The following is a 20,961-nucleotide window of genomic DNA, read 5'->3' on the forward strand; positions in this document are numbered from 1 at the left end:
ATTATTTGTTCAATCCCCGGTACAAAAAAAAAGAAAAGAAAAGAAAAATTATTTGTGCTACAACAAAATTTATTGATATAGGGCTTATTTATTCATATATATATATATATATATATATATATATGGGGGGATACCAGGGATCAAACTCGGGACCTTGCGCTTGTGAGTCGGGTGACAGAACCACTGAGCTAAATCCCCAGCCCTTTTATTTTATATGAACTTGTGTTTATACAGAAAATATTATAGAAGAGTTGAGTTTTCTCTCAAAAAAAACCTTCACAAGTTGGAGAAATAATTATTTTAATATATAAATTAAAACTGAACTGTTGATCATATTTGCATAATATTTACCCTTATATTTTAAAATATTTTGAGTATAATTTGTGAAGTCAAACTCCAGATGCAGAGTCAAAATTCAGTCTGTGATCTAGATATTTTTAACTATACTAGTCTGAATAATATTGCAGTATGATGAAATAAGAATTTGTAAATTCAGAAATAAGGGTTCTATTTAGAGTTATATACTGTGTTAGCTTAAGTAAGACCTTAACTCTGAATTACTTGTGTCAACAAATACTAAGAATGAAGTGGCCAGCATTATGTTATTTAAAAAATATATTGTTGTTTTCTGATAGAGGGCCCTATAGTCAGTTTTAACCACATCTTCCAACTGGTTAACTCAATTATTACTCTTAATACAATGTTTTGTTGATGTGTAAACAGTTCACTAATTTAAGTTTTTGTATCCTCCAGCAATATGAAAAATTTGATCCTCTGATATGAAAAATTTGATCCTCCAATAAGATTATACCAATATCAAACTTTTATACAGCCATTTGGGATTTAAAAACACATCTGCATAAGTGATAGCATTTGATTTTTCAGCACCTCCTTAATTGGAATGATTGTGCATATCACTTGGGATATATAAGTGACTTTCCCAAGACTACCCAGCAAGAAAACACAGCAAAGCTAGGGATTTAGCTCAGTAGTTCCGCTGCCTGCCTCGCAAGCAGCAAGGTCCCAAGTTCGATCCCCAGTGCTCCCCCCCAAAAAAAGAAAGGAGAAAACACAGCATAGACTCTAACCCAACTCCAACTCATAACCCTGAGTCTAGTAACTTTTCCCAATCAACAATCTGATTTCCAATATGTGAATATTTCACACTCACAAAGTTGTCTAATTTATTGCACAAAACTTTAAAGAATTATACTCTTGTGATAATGCCTTTATAAAATGTACACAATCATAAAAGTAATGTTTCACTATTTCTTTTGATAAATACAGTAGCAGCTAAACATTACAGCCATTTATATGAGATGTGGACTTATCTAAAATAGATAGTATGTAGTCACCTTGACTTCAACTGAAAAAGGAAGCTGTCTCCAAACCCTGAGCATAAGAAAGAAAAGAAAAATGGAAACACATATCTGGAAATGACTAGGTAATTGCTTTAAAATATGAGGGACTGCTTTATAATTTAAGTCTCCCTAAGGCTTAGTATTCCTTAATCAGTCATACACAGCAATCAGTATCTCTGAGTCAATGAATGGTTTTAGCTGCTCAGCTTCTCAGTGGTAGAAACAGTACATGTCATAAGGAAGTGATTACATTAGTTTGTGCATGTTTTTAATAATTGCCCAGTTGTCCTTTCTCACCTACTGGAGCATGTCTATGTCCTCATTATTTGCATTCTTAACATGCCAAGAGCCTCTTTATTCTCTTGCTGAATGCCTCTTTTCTGAGGTGTCCCAGTGATGCATAATTGTCCATGTCCAAGCTATAGATCAAACTCGATCTAATTTGCAAAACCAAGTAAATACAAAGTAGGTTACACATAATTCAGACCTCATGCTGCAATGATTAAGTTATCTGATTCTGGATTTCACATTTTCCTGTTTTCCATTTAATATTCTTCATGCTGTCTCTTCACAACAGTACTTGCCAGGCCATTTTGGATTTTTTGAATACCACTCCAGCTTCTCTTTAAACACGGTCACACAACTCTATTATTATTTAGACATCTAAGGATTTTCTGCCTTCTTTTCCTTAACTTATGAGTACCATCCTGATAAGGATATGCTATGGCACTCCGGGTGTTTCATTGTCCCCTCCTGAGACTTGGACAAGCCATGTGCTTTTGCAGAAGGTAATAAGTCAAGCCAATTATGTGCTCAGCAGGGCTTTTGTGTTCTTAACATTATCTTTCAAGAGGCCCCAATTTGTGTTTGTCACAAAGTACTCAACAAATTCTCATTCAGTGAATAGAATAAAATTTATTTATAACAAAGCCAAAGAGCCACCATTGTGACCATTAAATTAAATCAGAACTATTTTGTCCAGCCTACCCTAAGTCTGAGGTCAAGAATCATGCTCTCTCTCCACTCGCCTGGGAAGATGAGGTAGATACAGGACCTTCAGGGTGACTCATGAATGCTGATCTAGTCTAATGTACCCTAGAACCTGATTTCTAAATCATGGCCTGGGACAGTTTAGGAGCCTAAGAACACCATCAAATTCTATGTAAAATACTATAACTGTACTCTAGATTAGAAGTCCTCACAGTGTAATGCCAGACTAATAGCATCATCATCACCTGGGAATTGGTTAGAAATGTTAGAAACTCTGGAGGTGGAGGCACCATTGCCTGTGTTTTCATAAGCCCTAATGCATGCTCAAGTTTGGGAATCAGTACTCCAAAGAAAGGATAGACAGCTCTCCTCAGGTTGTCTGCCCTCCTCTCCTACTTCTCCCTGCCTGGTTCAGCTCCAGCCACACTGATCTGCTCGCCATGCCCCAGCCATGCCCTCCCTTACAACCTTGGCACTAAACTTGAATTTCAAATGCTTGCTCCTCTTCAGATGTGTGCAGCCAACTCCCTTACTTACTTCATATCCTTATCTCAAAGTTATCTTCTCAATGAGTTTTGCCCCAGCATCCTATTTTACATTAAATTATGTTCCATTCTACCCCCAAAAGCACTCCTGAACCCCTTTCCCCTCCTCTTTTTATCTTTCTTACACATGTATTATCTCTTACATGTTAGATAATTTACCTGTGTGTTGTGCTTTTTGCTAATTCTCTATTTCCACTGCCCACAAAAGTATGAGCTCCACAAAACAATAATCCTGTTTTGTTCTCTGAGTGCATAAAATAATGTTTAGCACATAGTAGGCATTTACTAAGTAATTAATTGGTAAATAGATGAATACTCAAAGGAATTCCTGGCTCTAAAAGGGAAAGAAGCACTGTTCCAGAGACAACTTGGTAATCTTTAATCTTCCTACACAGAAGAATCCTTTTTTATAACTAATTTACTTACCACCCTCTTTGTGGTGTCCCGTGAATCCAGGTGTGTGCTACTCAGAAGGATAGAGGTAAAAGGTACAGAAGAGGTTCAGAAATGAAGTTGGGCAGAAGTCAGAAATATTTGTGCAAATTCATTGTTTGATTGTTTTTGTCTTTCAAATTGTGATTTCTGAGCTACAACATAAGTGTATTTTAACTTATTTAACTTTCCTAAAAAGATTATGAGTTAGATACCACATTTACCCTTCTTTATAAATGAGAAACCCAGGACCTGGAAGGTTAATATTTTTCCCAATATTATATAGAAAGTGTATGGAAAAGATAGCATTTGAATTTGGGAATCTGACTTACAGTATAGCTCCTGATGGCTACATAATATCAAATTAACCATTCCAAGGTTAATGAGTTAGACCTATGCATTAACAGTTAGAATGTTTTCTTACAATGTTTTGTATTTATATCTTCCCTGCTACCTACCTCAACACATGACTGTCCTCATTGCTTCTCTCTCCAGTTGGGACACTTTGCTGCCCAGTCACATGAGCTCAAAAAGGAGCCAAATTGTGAGGTGCTGTGGCTGCACAGTCTCTGGAATGCCTGCACTTAGACATGCTTAATTAATAACCATGACAAAATAGACCCTTGAATTTTAATCTTTAAAAGGACGCTATTTCCTACTCGTCATCTCTACCTACCCCATGCCCTGCATAATGTTACCAGACAGAGAGTGCATGAATGGACAAATGGATGGACAGGCCCATGGATGGATAGATAGCCAATAGTGAAAGTTTCCTTCTAGCTTTTCTATTCCCCTCTAAGATAACTAAACAGTCCCTTGAAATCCCAGAAAAGAATTAAATCTTTGGTTTTTTCCTCAACTGTCTGTCAAAAAAACCTGAGGTTTTATAGTTGAAACAATGTGTAGGGGATCAAATAAAGAAAACTGAATGATAAGGACTTTTGTTTCTGGGTACTTTTGGCCACAGGAATGTCTGTGTCTCCAAACATCCCTTTTCCTTCCCCAGAAAGATAAAGAGCAGCAATGGGAAGAAAAGTCGAAGCTTGCTGGGCTATGCCTTTTTTCTCTAAGTGTGAGGCTGAAAGGATAAAACACTTTAGCCTCAGTGATTGGACTCTAATGTCCATAACTAATCAGGATCTAGAGATAAAAGTAAATTTAAAAAAAAAAAAAACTTTGCCCAGAATGGAAAGAATGCTAAAAGAATGCAAATTTAATTAATGCTTAACCATTCTAATAAGTCCTTCAACTCTGTTCTTCCCTCTTGCTTCTGTCTTAATCTATTAAATGCTATTTGGAGAAGACATTTGTTATCATGTAAAGATAAATTTTTGTAAACAGATGGTATCTCAGTAGATCCCCTGAAGATTCTATAAGTTGCAGCCTCCTCCTTACCTAGGATGGTTCCAACTTACTTTATCACATCCTGCCTCTGCTCTTGAATTGGTTGAAGCAAGGAATTTCCCATTTTCACTGTGGGCTAAGGATGGTTCAAGACTTTCCTCTGTAGATCCCCTGGTTGCTGTCTTCAGTGGGGTTAATGAGGCTTAAAGCCCTTCCATCACAGATTGCAAACAGTTGCTTTAAAAGATTTCAGTAACTTTGATCAAAATAAGCAGAGAAGCCCAACAGCATTTGAGAAACTTACTTGACTGCACATAACTTTAGAAAGGTGGTTATTTATCCTCCTTAGGGCTATCACACCCATGTCAGCAAAGAGGGAGCTCCTCTCCTCACCCTGGGATCTGAGCTGTTTAAGTCCCTTGCTCCTGAATGACAGCCCAAGGGCAAATGCTGCTATAGCCCCATCAGAACCACCAAGGAGCTTTATCAAAAATATAGGGGGTCCTGACCCGGAAGGGAAAGTGAGAAGAACCGGAAGCTACTTCAGCTATGGGAGAGTAGCACTGCTATGGCAGGAAGTCAAAAAAGAGTGATAACCAACCACCCAAGGAAATCCACTGAAGATCGTGCCCTCATATTTCTTGACAAGGAGGAGGATGCCCTATGCTAGGCAAAGCCATGGACTGACACAGATCTTCAAATGAAACCAGACCCATAAAACTGACCGCGAGGCAGCTGGGGAGCATGTGGACCCTGGCGCGGAGGAGACTCACGTGGGATTTCAAGTGATTGCAAGAAGACCCACCGGTGGGTGTCAGTGGTGCACCATCTGAAAACATCATGCAGTGGAATCCAGTTATATTTGGACCAGAAGGGACATCATTTGAAGATGGTACATTCAAACTAGTAATAGACTTTTCTGAAGAATATACAAATAAACCACCAACAGTTAGGTTTTTATTCAAAATGTTTCATCCAAATGTGTATGCTGATGGTAGCATATGTTTATATACCCTTCAAAATCAATGGAGTCCAACATAACATGTATTTTCTATCTAACATTAATCCAGTCTCTGCTAGATGAACTGAATCCAAATAGTCCAGCCAGTAGCTAGTCAGCACAGCTTTATCAGGAAAACAAGCAAGAATATGAAAAGAGAGTTTTCACCATTGTGGAACAAAGCTGGAATGATTCATAATAGACAAGTGGTCTGTTCATCTTTCTCTTCATTGTTGTGTATAATTTGCCTCCCAGTAGAAAGGCTAACAAATTTTAAGTGCTACAAGTTTTAAGGATTCTGCAAAAGAAAAAAAGAAAAAGAGAGTCCTTCATTTAGAACCTACAAAAGTTTGTGTATCTTGATTAATGTACTTTTTATTGCATGGTGTGAACTAAGTTATTGCTGCATAAATGTGTAATATATCCTGTTTGTATTTTTTTCCAAGTGTTTAATGTTGGTGTGGAGTTTTCATAACAGAATATACACATTTTATAAATCTGTACTTTTTTCAAATACTGAATGCCTTGTTTTTGAATTCTTTAGGTTTTTAAATTGGAGAAGAGCACTTAAAAGTTTTTATATGTGAATATTACATGTAAAGCTGTTAAAATACATAACTTCAGTGCAAAATATATGTATTTCTGGACCCATTGCTAGAGATTCTGATTCATTTGCTCAGAGATGAAACCCTGAAAGGAATCTGTAATTTTTAGGAACTTCTCAGGTGATTCTTAGGTACAACTAAGTTTAAGAGCTACTACTACAACTTTTGATGCAGGTGCTATTTTTAAAATACAATAGGCTTCTTAAAATGAAAGTATCTATTATTTGATGAAATGTTACACTGTCATGTTGACACTCTAAAAACCTAGAAAAGCATAGATAAGAAACTATCACTGCAAAATCTTATTATTCAGAGGTAATTACTGTTACTATTTTAGAGACATTTTTCCAAAATACTTGATATGCAAGTATACATATTTTTTAATTGATGTCAGTTTCTTTCGATAAGTTTTATACATGTGTAATGATCATTCTATTAAACAAGAGTGTGTATTCTAATAACAGACTTTGGAAAATGTTAGAACAAAATTAGAAATAATATAAAGGCCTGCATAGGAACTCAGACAAAAGGGAATATGGTATAAAATAAACTGGTACATAGTTAATGTTTACTGGGTGATATCCTACCTCACTCCATGGTAGAATTTTTGCACTTAATGTTAGCTAAAATATCAAGTGAACCAGAAACCTTCAAATATAAGGAAGCAAGGACATATGTTAGGAAAAAGTCAGAGTAGGTGAAGGAATAGGATTGCCAGATAAAATACAGAATTTCAAATGTGAATTTCAAATTAACAAATTATTCTTTAGTGTATATATGCCCCCATTTGTTTATTTTAAATTCAGGTTTAATTAGAAATACTGTACTTTTATTTACTAAATCTGGCAACCCTAGAATGAGAAGGCCCACACTTTGCCAAGGCAGAGGTGGCCATGGTGGAAGTGAAAGGTAGGCATATAGATGACCAACCTCCAGGTCTAAGAACTGGGTCAAGCCAAAGGCTCACTGACTCTGACATGTCTTAGAGTTTAATACAACCCTCTCACATTGAGAAGTCAAACCTTAACCTAGTCCACACATTCTTTGTCTCCTGGTCCAATGCATGAAAAAATCAAACCAGTAGATCCCTACCATTCATCTATAGTAGTGTCCCTACCTGCCCTCATACCATCTTTTTCTGCTATGTGCTCAATCTCCCTCTCTCAGTGTATCACTTACATACCTAAAGCATTTAGCTTAGGAAGGTGTCTTTACTGATGAATTTAATGGTTTCTTTATTTCTAATTCTCATGAGTTTAGTCTCAAGAACACACGAATTTTAGGAGGCGGCTCCAATTCCTATCCTCTAGATTTCTCATTTTCTCTCTCATCATTTTTATCTCCTTTTTCCTTTCATGTGCATCCTGGGGACACTTCCCAAATTTGTCTAGGATTTGATCTTTTCATTTTGACTCTATTTTACTCTTCCTAATATGAATTTTCTTTCTGCCATGGCATTCTTACTTTCTTGCAATCTTGACTTGTTTTGCCCATATCTCTTTTCATCAGAGCCTATTTTCTTTTTAAAATAGTATCTCCTCATAGTTTCTGTTCTAATATCTTAAAAGTTATTCATTTTTGTACCCTACTAACAACCCCAAATGATATTCTAAAGTTTTCTTCTGGTTCCTAGATCCTGGCTTACTATTTGCTGATAGAAATTATGTATGGATTACTCTTGGCCCAGCTTTCTGTCTGCTTGGAAGTGAATCAAAATCCTTTCTCATATCTACGGTAAAAACAGGTAGATGTGTCTCATTACTGTCCCTTACCCACTATCTTGTATCTTATCTCGTATCTTATCTTGTTCTGCTGGATTAAAATGAGACCTTATCTCCTCTCTACTTCCTGTTGCTTTGACTTTCTGAATAGACAGTGTCCATAAAAATCTGTAATTTCCAATAAGCTCTGCTACCAGAACCCTTTCCCTTTCGGCTTTAGATGTGAGGAAGTTATCTTTCAGTGTCCAGTGGCTACAGTCTTTTTCCTATCCCCCTATTGTCTACTTTGTTTACGACCCAGGGAGGTTCTAATTAGATACCCTGAAACTCAAAAGACAGAAAGGTAACTACCTAGTTATGAGATTGGCACGAATCTCTTATATCTAAAAAAAAAGACACTAGAGTATAGGAAAGTAGAATTCTCTCTTTTTTTTTCTTTTTTGGTACCAGGGTTCAAACTCAGGACCTCGCGCTTGCCAGGCAGGTGCTATGCCAGTGAGCTAAATCCCTGGGCCTGGAATTCTCTTTAAGAGAGAGATGGGCTTCTTTTGAGCTTTCAGCTGAGCAAGTTATGTGTGAGAATCCTTCAGTGCAGTTCTCTGGGCCATATGGTTGAATTCTAGCTAATTAATATTAGCTTTTGATAATGGATGAGTTTCTGTCTTTTGATGAGTTTCCTGTCTTACAGACATTTTAATAACTGAGGCCCCAATAAAGATGCTAATCAAATTCTATTGAAAGCAGAATTCTGAGAAATTTTTTAATTTGTTTCATTTTCATAGTTCCAACTTCACTAAAGGAATTCTGCTAATTGGAGCAGGATTAATTTGGTGATTTTCAGGAACAATAAAAGCATATCTTACTTTGGCAGGTAGATATAGAGAAGACAATAGAAACAAAGGTGCCTGGCTGTATTCTGTTAGATAATGGTAAAATATTTAAACTAGAACTACCATAATGCATTGCAACATTAAACACTAGAGTGTAATAGAAAAAGCAGTGGAACCATAGGTCCAGAAAGCAATTATCAAAACGGAAAATATCCTGGTTTCAATGTTTTGTGTTATAAATAGTGTTCTGTTTGTAACCCTCAAGTTATAAGGTTTTAAAAAAAACTTTTCAAAGAATTAATAATTCTATTCTGCACCATAAATTTTAATTTAGATAAGCTTTCCAAACTTCTTAACACAAATCAAGACCCTTCCGACACCTGCCTCACAAGCGCAAGGTCCCAAGTTCCATCTCTGGTACCAAAAAAACCCCGATATTTTGGCCTGGGAATTTAGCTCAGTGTTCCGTCGCCTGCCCAGCAAAGGCAAGGAGCTGAGTTTGATCCCCAGTACCAGAAAAAAAAAAAATGCATACAAATCAAGACCCTTTCCATTTGGACTTTTTCTCTTCTTTCCCCTCCTTGTTCTTAAAATCCCTTCCATAAATCTCCTACCCTACAACAACACCAAGTCTATCTTTTCTGCTAACCTTACCTACCACCACACTTTTGACATACTATTCCTCTTGCCTGCCCTTAGCTCTCTGCACCTGGAGCATGCCTGCCCTCTAGGACACATGTCCAATGCTTTGTTCTCTGTGAACTCTTTTCTTGCTACCCAGGAAGTTTGTAGCTCCCTCTACTTTATTTAACATTTTGTACAAAACCATCCTCATAATACAAGCCATGGCCTATACTACCTAAGTGATGCTCAATATATGTAGAACTAAATGAATAGAGAAGAAATAAAGGGTGGTTGTTGAGTGTGTAGTTGTGCTCATCTAAGTGGCAAACACAGTCTCTACAAGAGTCCCTGTTCTTCCAGAGTGTATGACCTTGCCTGACCTTGGAAAAGCAAAATGGACAAAACAGACTAACAGTTATTATTTATTATGCTAAAAGCTCTGCCCTGAAATGAGAGAGAAGGAGGTTCAAGTTTTATCAGGTTTTGGACATATGCCCTTAAGCAAAATTTTTATCTTATGTGGCAGCCTCCCTTTCCTCATCTGTAGAATAAGAATAATAGTAATCTCCTTATAGGACTTTTTGATAATTAAAGGAGACAGTAAGCTAGAGATTTAGAAGAGATTTTGACACATAGTAAATGATCAATAAGTATTAGCATTAATATGAATCAATTAAAGAAGACAAGCAAATTCAGTATATCAGGGTAGATGCCTAAGTAGAATCACAGAGAGGCACTTACCCTGACTTTGGAGTTAGGAAAGGACATGCTAGAGGGTTCTCAGCAAAGAAGAGCCCCTCCTGGACAATCAGGCTATCTTCCTTATGGGCTCCCTCCCTTTAGCTGATGAATGCTGTGTGTCCCCCAAAATAAGACCTAGCTGGAAAATTATCAGCCTTGGAAACTAGAGGTTAAAAATGCCAGCCCCAATCACTTATCCTTGCCTTACCTGCCATCACTGTTCTCTTGCTCGGTTGCAAGCAGAGGTGGATTGTTATGAGTTATTTTTCTTATTTTGGGGGAAAGACAGTGTTAGCCTTTGGTAATGGATAAGTTTCTGTAGGACCCCAAGTCCAATGCCCAGCCTGCCCAGAGGTCTAATCTGAATGTAGGTCCCCATTCCCTAGTGTCCATTACTCTACCCCAGAATATACCAAGCCCTGAACATACGTGTGCGCACACGCGCATGTAGAGTGGAAAGTCTGGAACAAGCTGTCTGTTTTACCATCCAGCTATGTAAACCTGGGAATGTGGTTTGACCTCTGTGGACCTCCAGGGCCTCATCCAAGATATCCCTTCAGATGAAGAGATAGTGGGTGGAGATTTAGCTCAGTGATGCCACACTTGCCTCAAAACACAAGGTTCTGAGTTCAATCCCGGGTACTGGAAAAAAGAGAGAGAGAGAGAGAGATAGTGGAACAACTAGATGTCCCAGAGGGACCTCACTAGGAAGATCAGGTGATCCAATGCAAAGCAAAGAGAAATGAAGGCCCCCCTGGACAGAGAGACCCTGACTCTTTTCCCCACCTCCCTATCTGGGTGAAGAGATCTGAGGAAAAAAAACATGTTTGGAAATGTGCCCTTCTCACCAAGAGTGACGATGGCAAGGTGCATGGTTATGTTGTGAGAGCTTGTATAGAGTGTTTCTGGGCACTTTCTTTATTTCTTTTCCAGATGTTTGTGAAGTGGTGTAGGGCAAAAGCCAGAGGGCTGCTTCCGGAGCTCCTTGCTCAGCAAAGCTGACCTGCTGTCAGCCTCTGTCCACCCCCAGCTGGGGCTGTTCTGGCCTCTGCAGCATCTCTCCCATTGCCCCACCTTTATTCACCTGCACAGTAGGAGGTGGGGTGCAGAAAACTCCAAGACTATTCACAAAATCACTTTGAGTTACTCAGGGTATTGCCCTCTGCTGACCCCTAGCTGTCCCTGTGTGGGAAAGGAGCCCTGACATACTACCAGAAGGTTGTAGACACAGGATGCAGCAGCCTCCATCTCTTTGTTAAAGGATAAGTTAAGAGTCACAACCTCCTGTGTGTACAAGGCTGAAGAAATGGCAATTCATTAAAAATAAAAAATAAAAAAGGAAAGTGGCTAAATAAAACCTAGAGGCAGGCTTTATGGCTGGGAAATTAAGAAGAGAAAATCACCAAGTAATTTTTCCTGAGTGTGTTTGCTTTGTCTTTGAGCATTTTTTCTCTTGTTACATCAGTGGGTTAATTGCGTTCTGACACTGAGTGACAATAAGACATGTTCACCTGCTAAGATAAAGCAAAGCTAATTGAAAAAAAGTTAGTAATGAAAATACTGGACTCAGCCTATTCCGTAGCATATGATAATTGAAATTATAGCCAAAGTGACTCCTACACTAACATATAATATTTCTAAGAGCCTGGCTTCCAATAAACTACCCATCCAGTGTTCTGTGTCCATCACAAGTAGTGCAGAAATCTATGTACTATGAATCCTGAACATCACTTAATTATGGAAAGCTATGATGCCCATCTCTAGAAAGCTTAATGCCAACATCTTCAGAGGGAAACCAATTGCTTCTATATTTAACCATGATTTTATTTCTGAATATAGACTCAGATGGGTGAGTGCATTTATTTCTGAAATATGTTTACCCCAAATACACAAATTATTCAGTCATCTAGGTCCTACGATGCTGGAAGCAGTGCCTGATAAAGTAGGAAGCCTAGCTGTTTGCTTAATTGGCTGTTGTGTTGTAACATCCATAGAGATGAAAAATGGGGGAATGTCAGTTCTCCAATTCTGTGTAGACTCAGAGCCTAATTCTCTTAAAGTGAGCTCCAAAGCCTAATTCTCTGAAAATGCCCCATATCTCCCAATTTCTGAAGAGTTCTTTGGCCAGCATCTGCCATAAATTCAATGGAAACTACTTCGATGACCCAGTCAGTGACAGAACAAATGAAATTCAGTCACTGGTGGAGGCAAAGTTTGTTAGTGGAGAGAATGGTATGCATGAAAAAGTGTCCCTCAGTACTAGTCCAGAGAGGGCAGACCCTGATGTGCTGACCAAGTGTTCTTTAGCTGGCAGGCATGGAGTGGAGCAATTCTCATGGCTACTGAGCTCCTGCCTCTCCAGCTGTCTTCAAAATGGACAGACAGATGTCCATGGCTGTTAATTCAAGAAATTGAGGAAGAGCCTACATAAATCATCCAGGGTTGCTCTCTAATTATTCAGTGAAGGTTACTCCTGCTTCCATGGCAAAGCCAAGTACAGACTATGCAGACAGTGGGCCACATGAAAAACTTCAGAGCATCATGTAAGGTTCATGAACTTCAAAGGGAATCCATCAACTTGCTTCAGTATTTGAAATTTAAATAAGACTAAAGCCTTTTGCTCCATAATCAGAGATAAGATTTAAAAGGATAGAAGTTCAAAGAGGGTGGACTAAGAAAGGAAATGACATCCATTTTACATATACCAGGGATTCTGTGTGTATCTTACAAATTCATTCTTATATAATGCTTACAATTGCACTTCCTGGCAGGAAACAGATGAAAGATTTAAACTAATAACAAGGGGAAGATTTTGGTAAAGACATTATTTACAAATATATGGAGCAGGGTTCAAGTGCAATATTCTAGGTCTAGCAAAAGTGTGGGACATCCTTACTCCTAAGCCTAGGCAAGGGAAAGAATTCAAAATGGAAAACAGAAATCAAAGAAGGTAGTTGTATATGTAGTCCTGTCTGACAGGGAGTATGACCTGGTATGGAGTTTTGCAGCACAGAAGGAGTGACTCAGTATGGAATTTTCTCCTCCTATCCCCCAATTTCTATTGGTACTCCTTGTTAGCTAAAACACAAAAACAAAAAACAGAAGACAGGGGTCAGGGAATTGTATTCATAGGTCTCCCACAGCGGGGTGGAAAAGAGAGAAAAGCAGATCTGAAGGAGCACCTGGAGGTCCTTCAACCCCAGAGATGTGTAATTATCCCTGCTTCACAGAATAATCTAAGGCTCAGAGAGGATGAGGCTCACAGTCAAACAACTCATATCTAAAGGGCTTTCTATGCACAGAGTAAAATGGACAAGATCTGGGAGAGCTGAACAACTGACCTAAATTCACACTGAGGTGCTAAACTCTTGTGGTGGGAGGAAAGAAGATAAATAGGTCCTAAGAAATGACCAGATGAGGGAGTTCAAGCCACAGAAGCTGAGGGAGCTCAAGCCACAGAAGCTGAGGGAGCATACAGAAGGGGAGCCAGGGGAAAAATAAGGTAGACTACCAATATCTGGACCTGGGCAGATCCCTTCCCTTCAGGAGTCATGCAAAACTAGGTCCCAAGGCATGAGACATTGGTCAGAGTTCTGCATCAGCCCATGGTCACCTGTACCATCGAGATGAAAATTTTAGATTTCTGAGCATTAATGAATATCCTTGTAATGAGATCAGTATCTCCCATGAAAATGTATGGCATTCAGTTGTTCTTCACTAAACTAAACTGAACTGAACTGATCTCTCCTCAGGACAAACTACACTCAACACAAACCGGAATCCAAAAACCGAGTCAGGTTTTATGCAGAGTGGAAAAGATCTGTAGGCTTGAGTTTAAGAACTTGAGTTGAGGTCTTGATGAGTCCTTTCCTAACCTACTTTGATTTTCCTGAACCACCGTCAGTTCAGTTTCCTACTCTATTTTGTTGGTCATTTTTCTGTTGCTGGAACAAAAGTACCTAACATACACAATTTAAAGGAGAAGTTTATTTTGATTCAGTTTCAAAGGTTTCAGCCCATGGTTGGCTGTCTCTCAGGTAGAAATAGCATGGTGGAAGGGTCTGGCAGAGGAAAATTGCCCTATGGCAACCGGGAAGGAAAGAGTGAGCAAGAGACTCAGAAAAAATATATAGCCTTGAAAGACATGTCCCTAGTGACGTATTTCCTTCAACTAGGCCCTGCCTCCTAACAGATGATTCAGCTAATGAACTCATCAGTGGACTAATCCATTGATGAGGTTAGTGCCCTCATGATCCAATCACTTTTTCCAAAAGTCTCTGCTTGGGGAGATTTTTAATCAAAGCCATAATATCTATAAAATGGGGGAAACATTACCAGCCCAATACTTACCATATGACTTTATTGTGGAAATCAAGTAGCATTAAAGTGTAAATACAAAGTACAAAATATGTAAAATAGAAGCTATCTTTATTTAGATTATGTAGACCTTATTTTATTTTGTTCTAAATCAGATCAAAATAAAAAACCAAGGTTTGGATAGTGGAAAGCCTTTATCTTGTTTTAAGAAATATCCTGTTTCTACTTCTTTGTCTGAGAAATGTCTGCTAATTTCAGATGCCCATTTTGGGGTTTGGTCTTTAAATTTGGGAGGTCTGATTTTTTAAAAATTCTTTATATATTCTGGGTAGTAGACCTTTCATTTTCAGCCCTATCCAATATCTACAGCCCCTTAATCTCATACAGAGTTGAGAGAGGGGACAGAGTTACCTAAAATGTAAATGTAACATTGCATTTTTTGTGACTCATTTCTTGGCAATGATCCTGATGCGTCTGAGTGAAATGTAATAATAAACTAACATCTGTCTTTGTCTTTTTTCTGACTTCCCCTGTCCCTGTGTTCCTAATGAAATTCTAGGCAGCCTAAGAATTCCAGGCACATTCTCTGATGGTGCCTGTAATATCTTTTCTTGAGTAGGGATAGTCTGGGGACACAAGAAAATCACTTAGATGAATTAGTCTCTCTCTCTCTTGATGTCCTTTATACAGGGAACTCTGTCACAAGTGGGCAACATCATGATGTGGAAAAACCAGTGTGATCACTCATTTAACCAGCATTGCTGAGCCTCCTTTGTGCCAACACTATGCTGAGGTTGGGGACACTGAAATAAATGAAGGCAGATAATAGAGCACTGCTCAAGCTTGTGCACAGAAAAACAGGGAAGTTGTTTAGGTAAATCAGCAACTGAAGTTCATTATGATCTTACCATGATGGTAAATGCAGGCAAATCAATCATTTCTATTTCTCATTATAATGGATCCAGATCCAGAGAATAAGATTTTTAACATTACAGTTTTCCATGAGATTATTTAAACATGGTATAAATAAAGACAGTTAATGTTCCAGAAATGATCCAAAGTAACAAAAAACATTAAAATGATCAAATTATAAAACAAGAATAAGCTTCTCCTTGACTTAGAAATTTTCCATTGACATTTGGTAGCAGAGCCACTGAATTAATACAATTTTTTTCCTCTCCTATTAAACAAAAATATTCAAGGGACAAGTGAACAAAACATCCACCAAGAGGATCCCTCCAAAATGCTCCAGCAGGGAGGCCTATGCTAGTAGTGTCAAAATTTCATTGAAGCGAAAATCTTTAGTTCCACAATAAGAGATAAGATTTTAAAGGATGAGGGATTAGAAAGAGGGTAAAAACAATGAATGCAGGGCTTCAGGGAACAACATCTTTTTGACAAGAATTTTAATCAGATATATTACTAATCTGCCAAATTAAATTTCACAGTAACACATGCACAGAGTATTGAAATGCTTGCAAAATGAATTAAAATCCCAGTAATTGATTTATAGGTTTGTAACTAGTTTTGAACTCCTGAAGGAACTCAGAGGTAAGTTGATCTTAGACCTTTAGAATTGGAAGGGTAGAGATCTTTCTGACCAAGCCCATAATCCTTGAAGAAAAGGGAACTGGGTTTCTGAGGAGTTTCGGATTTGGACAAAGTCACTAAATAGTCCATGGCAGTAGTAGGTCTAGCAAACAGTCTACATTGAGGATAAGCATAAAAACTTAACTAGTCAGGACATAAAAAAGCAGTCAACCCACTTATGTAATCACATGGGTAGAAAACCAATAGTTTTAACTGTACTAAGTTTTGAAGTACAGTTTGCCAAATTGGAAAATTAAAGTTAATTTTAATAATCAATTAGAGTCCTTTAATAGAGAACAACTATTCTTATCACCCTGATCAGGTTAGTAGGTAACTACAGGATGCCAGAGAGGACAAACTGGAACAGCCTACCAGTAAGGCACTGGGGACTCACTCTTCAGGAAAAATAACCAGAATAATTCCACCCTATGTTCTCTACCTCAGGTTGGTGGGACCCTGGGATATAAGCCTTGCCCTGCAGGGCCCTTTTTTGGAAATCCCAAGTCTCAGTCCAACCTTTTAAGTGAAAAGCACTGAGTACTATGCAGTTAGTTGCCTCATGAACTAGGAAAGCTTAGAACTGTGACATTTGCCATAGAATGTTCTCACATGCATCTCCCTGGGTAATTCTGATCATGAAATACAGCAAATTTGGCAGTCTCTATAAACATTTTTCTGGGAGAATGTATTCATAAGCACCACAGATGGCATAGATGGTCTAGTAATGCCTCAGCTTTAAGATTTTATAGACTAGTCACTTTTCACTGGTAACTTTCTACTTTGCCAGGTAAAGACAATTTTTAAACACATCCATATCACCAAACAAGGATGATTTCAAACCCCCAATAAATATAAAAGAGATATAAAATGAAAATAGTACCCTGAGTTAAATTAGTTCAATTTTATTAGTTCAACTTCATTGTCCTTATTTCTGCATGTCACACTGGACCATTAAAAAGTTTGTCATAGGGGCCAAGGATTTAGCTCAGTGGTTTCACCTCCTGCTGTGCAGGTGCAAGGACCCGAGTTCAATCCCCGGTACCAAAAAAAAAAAAAGTTTGTCATGGTTATCTCCAGCCAGCCTATATAATATACATATATATATACATATATATGTATATATATATGTGTGTGTGTGTGTGTGTGTGTGTGTGTGTGTGTGTGTGTATGGAAACCATGACCTTACTCCATCAAAAGATAGGGAGAGGAGGGAGCTTGAGGGAGTGAATGGGATAAAATAAAATTTATTTTCAAAAAGATACCTCTACCACCACAAACATTTAATTAGAGTATCTACTGACTACTTTAATAGGAAACAGATTCTAAATAAGATAGTTTGAGAGACTTTAATAAAGTGACCACTTGGAGAAGCATGCACAGAGTTAGGGAAACAAGGATGTGAGGCAACTTGACAAGCATTAACAGGACACTATTCTCACAATGGTATGTCAGATTGTGGCTGAGTTTTAAAAGTGCAAAGAGTATGACCCAATATTTTCTAAATGCTTTTAAAAAGTATCCAACTTCAGGCCGCCATTCCATGCTCCTAGGGCAGAGAAGGTGAGCAAGTCCCAGCACCCAAAAGGAGGCTCGCCCGCCACCATTCCATGCTCCTAGGGAAGAGAAGATGAGCTGCACGGGAACCAGAAGCAACCCCACCCCCACCGTGGAAATGAGAAAGCATGTAAACAAGCCTAAAAAACAGACTTCCGGGATCACCTACAGCAACCCCAAAGGGAAACAAGATGGAACAATCTGATACTCAACCATCTGGACTCTGAACTGGCAACAAAAGAGGATCTGGGAAAAATGAAATCAGAAATAAGTTCTCAGATAACAGCAAAGATTATGCTCATGGTGCAAGACATGATTAATAAATCTAGAGAGGACACAGAGGAAAAAAATAGAGGATCTGAGGAACATGATGGAATCCCAACATAGGAAACAAATGGAATCCATAAAACAGATGCAAACAGATTTCCAGGAGATTAAAACTCCATGAAAAGTCTGCAGAGCAGAATGAACCAATGTGAAGATAGAATTTCAAGATAAGATTGCAATTAGTGACCAGGAAAAGAAAAATTGCTTTAAAATTGTAAGGGAACATGAGAAATCAATCCAGCAGCTGCTAGACAAAGGAAAGAAGAATAACATAAGACTGATTGGAGTCAATGAAGAAAGAGGAGAGAGTGCAGATGACATAAAAAAACTGTTCACAGAAGTGATGGAAGAAAACTTCCCAAGCAAGGGAAAAGAACCTGACATACAGATAAATGAGGCATATAGGACTCCAACTAGCCTTAATCAAAAAAAATCTACACATAGCATAAAAATAGTTAAGATTCCAGAAACCCAACAGAAGAACAAAATCCTACAAGCAGTGAAAAAAAAGAAACAAATCACATACAAAGGAAAGCCCATCAGAATCACAGCAGACTTCTCAATGCAAACCTTCAAGGCAAGAAGAGCTTGGAGTGATGTATTTCAAGCTCTAAAGGAAAACAGCCTCCAACCCAGATTGATGTACTCTGCAAAACTATCTTTCAGAATTGATGGAGAAATAAGATACTTTCATGATAAAGAGCACCTCAGGAACTTCATGAATACCAAACCAGCACTAGAAAAAATTTTAGACAATACCCTAGGAAAAGACAATGAGGATCACAATCCCAGGAAGCCCAGCAGAATGAATCCACTGGGTGTGACAAATTAAATGTAAAGGGGGAGAATCCAACAAAAAAAAAGTTATGACAAGGCTTTTCAAACTTTCAACTTCATCTCCCCAATGAGTGTATAATTCAATCTTGTTATCGTACTGATTAGTATTTTTCTGATTCTAGAATTGCACACCATTCCTTGTGCTATACTGGCTATTTATCATCTTCTTATGTCTACATTTTAATTGGGTTGTCTGTTAATGAGCTCTAAGAATTCTTTATATATTCTGGTCATAGGTTATATGCATAGTAAATATGGTCTGTTTAAGGACTACTTTTCATTTTAAAGATGTCATTTAAAGTTCTAAATTTTGATGGAATCTCATTTATCAATTTTGTTCTTTTACACATCATATTTTTGGATCCTAGGTAGTTCTTGCCTACCCTACATTCATAAACATTTTCCCTTATAATTTCTTCTTAAAGTTTTATACTTTTAGGCTTTCATATTTAGGTTCATAGATCCCTTCAAGTAATTTTCATGTATGGAAATAAAGGGTTGAGGTTAATTTTTTATAGATGGATACCAGGTATTCTAGTGCCGTTTGCTGAAAATGCTATCTTTTCCTCGGCTCTTGAATTGAGTTAATATTCTATAAAATCTTAATTTTAAATAATCTTTCAAAACTCAGTGGACCATACATGTGTGGTTCTATTTCTAGATTCTCTGTTTTATTCCAATGATCTATGTCTTTCCTTTCACTAACACTGCCTTGATTACTGTAGCTTTAGAAGAAGTCTTAAAATTAGGTACTAAATGTCTTTCAACACTGTTTTGTTTTGTTTTTTTTGGTTTTTGTTTTTTACTTCTCTAGGTCCTTTGTACTCCTTCATAACTTTTAAATTTCAATATCCAATTCTTCATTTAGAGCAAGTATACATAGGCCTGAATTTTTATATATACCTTGTGTTTTCTAATCCTGCTAAATTCAAATACAAATTCTAGGGGCTCCTAGAGATTTCTTAGTATTTTCTCTGAAGATGATCATTTCATCTACATATAAAGATTTTGCTTCTACCTTGCCAATCCTATCCTAATTGTGTCATTTTATTGCCAGACTATTTTGGTTTGGGCCTAGGTTTCAAAGTTTAATGGACAGATAAAGAGTAACCATATCTGCCCTTGTTCCCCACCTCAGGGCGAAAGCATTGTATGTTCTCCATTCATATAAGGTGCTCTTGCTGGAAGTATGGAGTACCTGTCTTTAATCTGTTGAGAAGGTTCTGTTCTATTTCTAGTCTCCTGATAGCTTTTACCATGAACAGCTGTGGAATTCAGTCCAATACTTTTTCTCCAACTAGTGACAAGATCATATGGCTTTTTCCTTTCCTCTCTTAAAATGATGACTTTTGGGGGTGCATCTTCCAATGCTGAACTGACACTGCCATCCCTATAATAAAACCACTTTCTTCATACTGCCAGATCTGACTTCTAATAGTTTGTTATGTTAAACAAATTTCTATCTTTGTTCATACCTTTTTCTTCTATTATCTTTATCCAGTTTTAGGATTAGCACAATGTTGAGTTCCTAAAATGAGGGGAAAAGTGTTCCTTTTTTTTCTACTTTAAATGTTTGACATAATTTATCAGTTAAAATGTATACAAGCCTATTGTTATCATATAGGTAGGTTTTCAAGCTAGGAATGTACTTTCTTTAATAGGTGCTATTCAAACTTTATATTTCCTCCAGAGTTAGTTTCATTAATTTGTCTTCCAAGGCACTTCTTAGAAGTTGTGAAATTTATTTCAAAAAAGAGTTTTGAAATATGCTTTCTATATCCTTTTAAATTCTGTAAAATCTGTTGTAATGTCTCCTAGGTCTTGATATTTTAATTTTTAAAATTTATAGTTAATATTGTGTAATAGGAAGTAAAGGTCTAAAGGAGCAGGGGAAGTGGAAGGGGTAGGGGAAAAGAAAGAAGGGAAAAGAAAAAATATAAGAAAAGGAAAAAAGTGGAAACAAAATCTTTGCAAATAGGGAAGGGCGTAGTGGGTGAAGGGAGTGCAGGGTAAAGGGAAAAAAAAATAAGAACCAAGATACTCATGTAATGGTACAAGATCCCATTGATGTATTTAAATGCATTTTATACCTAAAATGTACCAATAAATTTAATGAGAAAAAAAAATCTCCAACTTCAGCATG

At 37.6% G+C, this 20,961-nt stretch overlaps 1 protein-coding gene and 1 pseudogene across 3 annotated transcripts in view; both read left to right on the forward strand.

The window, feature by feature from the left end:
* The window catches only part of Schip1 (schwannomin interacting protein 1), an 809,964-nt gene that overhangs the window by 501,197 nt on the left and 287,806 nt on the right, over positions 1–20,961 (forward strand). The gene's annotated exons all lie outside the window — the stretch shown is intronic.
* Positions 148–19,014, forward strand: LOC147825304 (ubiquitin-conjugating enzyme E2 B pseudogene; annotated as a pseudogene). Its single transcript, XR_015440908.1, has one exon. The product of XR_015440908.1 is annotated as a ubiquitin-conjugating enzyme E2 B pseudogene (transcript).

Source organism: Heterocephalus glaber, unplaced genomic scaffold (assembly GCF_053883595.1).
Source record: "Heterocephalus glaber isolate CG9 unplaced genomic scaffold, H.glaber_assembly_v1.0 deba00001504, whole genome shotgun sequence".
Lineage (NCBI taxonomy): Eukaryota > Metazoa > Chordata > Mammalia > Rodentia > Bathyergidae > Heterocephalus > Heterocephalus glaber.